General features: G+C 36.5%; 1 protein-coding gene across 4 annotated transcripts in view; it reads left to right on the top strand.

The window, feature by feature from the left end:
• The window catches only part of LOC106867178 (ras-related C3 botulinum toxin substrate 2), a 220,753-nt gene that overhangs the window by 141,955 nt on the left and 73,145 nt on the right, over positions 1–5,653 (top strand). The window lies entirely within an intron of this gene.

The raw sequence follows: 5,653 nt of genomic DNA, 5'->3' as shown, positions 1-5,653 counted from the left end.
CTGATGACATTAGTTTCAAGCTTTTATGTGGCCTTGTGACCTGTTAGAAATAAGTAAAAATTCACTTGAATCACACCCTACAGTCTTAATAAAAGAAGGTCACCAGTCATTTATAATATAGTCCTAGATACACTACCCGAAAAAAAAAAAAAAAAGACAAGATGGCCATGGCTGGAATGCTTTTGATCTCAGGTCTGCTTAAGATAAATAACACCAAAAAGTTCATTGTATTTGGTTGGATAATTATTGTTGTTGTAGTTGTCACTTTATAAGAAGATGATGCAGTGTTTCATTTCAGAGAGTTGTTCTTTAATTTAGCAAAACATCTACCATCTCTTGGTAGGCTTTATTTCCTCCGACATTGCTCACTGCTCTCACACTTCATTTTCCTTTTCTCTTCACACATTTACACCACGTTATTCTTTCATCTCTTTCTCACTCCCGTTTCTATCACTCTCATATTATCCGTATTTTCTCTCTCTCCAAAGAATGACTGTTGTTCCAATCAATGAATTTTTTATACCTCGCAAGAAATCGATTTGGTGTGATTTGTTTCTTTCTCCAAACTTTTACAGATTCACTTCAACTGATGCAGACCGCAACCTTGAATTGTAGATCTTAACAATGTTTATAGTGTTCCATACATGTGTATAGTGTTCCATACATGAACTATTTAAATTAATCAAATAATTACAAAGAAATAAACGATAGTTACTATAGTTTATTCCTTCTGAATATGTTTGTTCTCACAAATTAATTCTGTAGACAAATTAATTCTGTAGACAAATTAATTCTGTGCAGATGTATTTTCTATGCTGGCATGAGTTGGACTGTTTAACAGAAACTAGCAAGCCAGAGGATTGCACCAGACTCCAATTGTCTGTTTTGGCAATGCTTCTATGATTTGATGTCCTTTGTGGCACCAACCACTTGACAGAGTGTACTTGATGCTTTTTACATGGCACCAACCCCAGTGTTTTATATATGGCACCAGCACAGGTGCTCGTTGACATGGCACCAACAAAGAAAGAAATCTTGTTATATGGTAATCCTCTTGTAGGATATTCACTGAAATGGATTACAGAATTATTAGCAATGTCAGCTTAACATTATTAAAGTTTAATGTAGGATTAACATTAGAAATTCAAAAGTTGTAGGTAAAAGACGAAACCTTTTCGGCTGCACAACTATCAAATCTTCTGTCTTTAACATTCCTTCAGACTTCTCATTACAACAATCTAAATTATTTCAAATATTTAAATGATGTCAATCCCCCCTCCCCCACTTCAGTCTTAGTCTATATTTTTTCTTGATGTTTAATTTTCTCTTTTTTTTTTCTTTTTACCCATTTTATGTTTTATATTTCTTCTACTTTCCTTGGGGAAGGCTTCAGTTAATGATTGATAAGATATCAACTCATGTCAAATTAATTATTTACCAAAATAATTGCTTAATGATTTAAGATTCTTTTTTCTTTAGTCGTAATGATCTCTCATGTTAGCAATTACTGTTGAGTGTCTCAGTCATTTATCTTTTTTAACTTTTACTTATTTCAGTCATTGGACTCTGGGCATGCTGGGGCACTATCTTGAAGGGTGTACTCGAACCAGCCAACCCCAGTACATATTTTTAAGTCTAATAATTGATCTATCAGTCTCTTTTTCTGAACTGCTAAGTTACAGAAACATAAACAAACCAACATTAATTATCAGTTGGTGGTGGACACACACACACACACACATACACTCACAAAACGTTGGGCTACAGTAGATGACATTTACTCAAAGTGCCATGCAATGGGACTGAACCCAAAACCATATGGTTGCAAATGGGCTTCTTAACCTCACAGCCATGCCTTCTTTCACTCAGCAATGTGGGGTTCTATTTCTTTTGATGTTCAGTGCATGTCTGCTGCACATAGTTGCAAGTCTTTGATCAGAGATATGAGCATCCTGTCCTTTCTTTCTTTCATTCATTCATTCTTTCTTTCTTTCTTTCTTTCTTTCTTTCTTGAATACTCTACACAGAATACTTTCAGCCCTTGTGTCTATTGTAGAAAACCATTGCCGCTGCCACTATTAGCGGTGTGCACCAGCAGAATCCTTACCAGCATTTCAATTACCAGTCTGAGTTCCAGATTCCACCAACATCAACTTTGCTTTCCATCTTAAAGTAGAATAAAGTACTTGTCATATACTGGGGTCGATTTCATTGATTGATACCTTCCTAAAATTGTTGGCATTGTGCTAAAACTTGAAATAAGTCTTATTATTGTTATTATTATTATTTGTAAATTTGGTGAGCTGGCAGAATTCTTTGCACTCCAGGCAAAACGCTTAGCAGTATTTTGTCTGTCTTTATGTTCTGAGTTCAAATTCCACTGAAGTTGACTTTTTTTTTCATCCTTTTGGGGTTGATGAAATAAGTACCAGTAAAACACAAGGATTGATGTAACCAACTTATCCCCTCCCCCAAAATTGCTGGCCTTGTGCCAAAATTTGAAACCATTATTATTATTGCTGCTGCTTAATGTTATTCAAATATAATTATTCAAATATAATTAAAATCAAATGGAAACTGTAGTTGTGACTGATGCCTGTGCCGCTTGACTGGCTCCCCATGCTGATGGCACATCAAAAACACCCACTACACTCTCTGAGTGGTTGACGTTAGGAAGGGCATCCAGCTGTAGAAACCATGCCAGATCAGATTGAAGCTTGGTGCAGCCTCCTGGCTTGCCAGTCTCCAGTCAAACCATCCACCCCATGACAGCTTGGAAAACAGACATTAAACGATGATGATGGGGATATTGGTGGAATGAATTATTTCAGGCCTCAACATTTGAAACTACATTAGTACCATTCTCCACTTTCTTCAACAAGACATTTAATGGCTAAAGTTAAAACAACTGCTGCTATGAAATATAAATGTTGAAAGTTACTTTGTCACCTCTTAAAAATAAATGGTAACATGATTCTAGAAAAAAAATTTATAGGATATTTTCTCTCTTCATTCTTACAATTTATTAATTATTAAAAATGACAATTTCTTTCTGCTCCACCAATAAATACAGTATTTCCTCAGGAAATCTAATCACTTGATTTGCTAGAAATAGCAGTTTAGTCTTCAAATCTCACTCTATCTTGAGAAAAAGTGAAGTTTGGGTAATTTATCTGGGGTACAATTCACATAGCTGTGATTATGGGTCTGTGAGATCAAAATTCTTTTCCAGCCCCTAACATATCTTTCACTTATTTCAGTCATTAGACTGCGACCATGCTGGAGCACTGCCACGAGAAATTTTGATTGAACAAATTGACCTCAGTACTTATTTTATATATATATATATATATATGCCAGAGTGTCTGATGTTTTTATCAAATGTTGTTCTAGAGAGAAAGAAAAAATAAATTTGTAAGACAATTTGGTTTTAGAAGTCACATATTATTGAGTTTAACAAAACCAGGTAGAAGACTTATCTTTGTTTCATAGAAGCTTAATCACAGATTACAGCCAACTGGACTTAACAGACAGAATCTTTTTAAATATATGTAGACATGGCAGACTGTTCTGAACCACATGCTATTACTTTCGCAAGAGAATTTCTTGTAGATTTAATTGTTCAATGTAATAATTTTAGTAACATTCTATTATAATTTATCCGCATCACCGTTTTAACATCCACTTTTCCACATTTTCATGGTTGGATGCAATTTGTTTAGGGGAATAATCTACAGCTGGATGCTCTTCCTGCCACCAGCCCTCACCTGCCTTCCAAGTAAAGTAATATTTCTCCGCGACCATGTTTTCACAGAAGACTGGAAATGGACACCACTCGACGATAACATTTGCTTACAACTATCACATGAAGTCTAGGCAAGGGAGCATCACACACACACACACACACAGACACACAGACACACACACACACACACACACACACACACACACACACACACACACACACACACACACACACATACACAGAGAGATTCTCAATTTCTGTCTACCAATTCTATTCGCTATGTGCTGGTCAGTATAAAGCTATAGAAGTCCTGGGGTTGGTATTGTCAGCAAAATCTTGAAGGCACTGCCCCAGCATGGCCACAGTTCAGTAACTAAAACCAGTAAAAGAATAAAAGTATTTCTTCAGTCTTATTTTAACTTTAAATGTTCTTGAAAGAAATGAGACCCAATTGGACCAAATCATGGCTTTCAGTTGTCATCAACCAGCCTTTGTTCCGTTAGATCAAGTTTTATCTAAATTCTAGACATGACCATCATGTCTTTTGGTATACTTAGAACTACATTATCCAATACGCTTTTACTTGTTTCAGTCATTTGACTACGGCCATGCTGGAGCACCGCCTTTAGTCGAGCAAATCGAACACAGGACTTATTTTTTGTAAGCCTAGTACTTATTCTATCGGTCTCTTTTGCCGAACCGCTAAGTTACGGGGACGTAAACACACCAGCATCGGTTGTCAAGCGATGTTGGAGGGGACAAACACACACACAAACATACACACACACACACATATATATGACAGGCTTCTTTCAGTTTCCGTCTACCAAATCCAATGTTTACCTTTTTTTTTCTTAAGGCATTAAGTTGCAGTTTAAGGAAAATTTAGTTGCTATTTTTGCAAATCTAGAAACTGTGTAGAGGTTCCTTTGTTTGGTAATCCAGCTTCTTTGTGTTCATGGATATCTTGACTTTCTTTGGTCCTTGCTATTCAAAAGAAAAAAAAAATCTATGATTTCCGCCATGCTCCTTCCTCCACCTTTTTATCATAATGGCGGTGGGGAGGTTTTTTGAAAAGTAATTTCATTTGCTATATGAAGCAGGTCGAATGACAACATATATAGAAGTTTCGCTACTGCTTTTTTGTCTGGCTGGGGTTCATTTGTTGCTTGTTTTTGGTTTTTGGTTTCTATTTGCTATTAATTTGCTGTGTAAATGTAAAGTGTGAAATTTTGGTGGGTGAGGAGAAGGGAACAGAAGGGAATGAGAAATCCTGTCAGAAGATGGCTACTGTCTGTCATCTGTTGAGCTCTGTTAATGAAAGCCACTTAAACCTGCTGTTGACTTCCTCCATATGGAACATCACACACTCATTACCTCATCACATGGTTTCGGGTTCAGTCCCACTGCATGGTACCTTTGGCAAGTGTCTTCTACTATAGCCTCAAGCTGACCAAGACCTTGTGAGTGGATTTGGTAGACAGAAACTGAAAGTAGCTCATTGTGTGTGTGTATATATATATGTGTGTGTGTGTGTGTGTTTGTCTCCCCTTCCCATCACTTGACAACTGGTGTTGGTGTGTTTATGTCCCCGTAACTTAGTGATTCAACAAAAGAGATCGATAGAATAAGTACTAGGCTTACAAAGAACAAGTCCTGGGGTCGATTTCTTCAACTAAAGGCGGTGCTCCAGCATGGCTGCAGTCAAATGACTGACACGAGTAAAAAGGGAATATACATGTGCACTCGCTTACACTGGATGACTGCCTATTGGTGCATTCATTTCTACATTTGCACATAAATTTATGTGCATACATGCATGAAACGCAGAAATAAAGCTGTGTATTTGTGTTTATATAATGTTTGTATGTGTGTGTATATATATATATGTATACACACACATATACT

The sequence above is a fragment of the Octopus bimaculoides genome, chromosome 7, assembly GCF_001194135.2.
Source record: "Octopus bimaculoides isolate UCB-OBI-ISO-001 chromosome 7, ASM119413v2, whole genome shotgun sequence".
Lineage (NCBI taxonomy): Eukaryota > Metazoa > Mollusca > Cephalopoda > Octopoda > Octopodidae > Octopus > Octopus bimaculoides.
The sequence above is the reverse complement of the archived record's forward strand: the minus strand, read 5'-3'. Positions and strand labels throughout refer to the sequence as shown.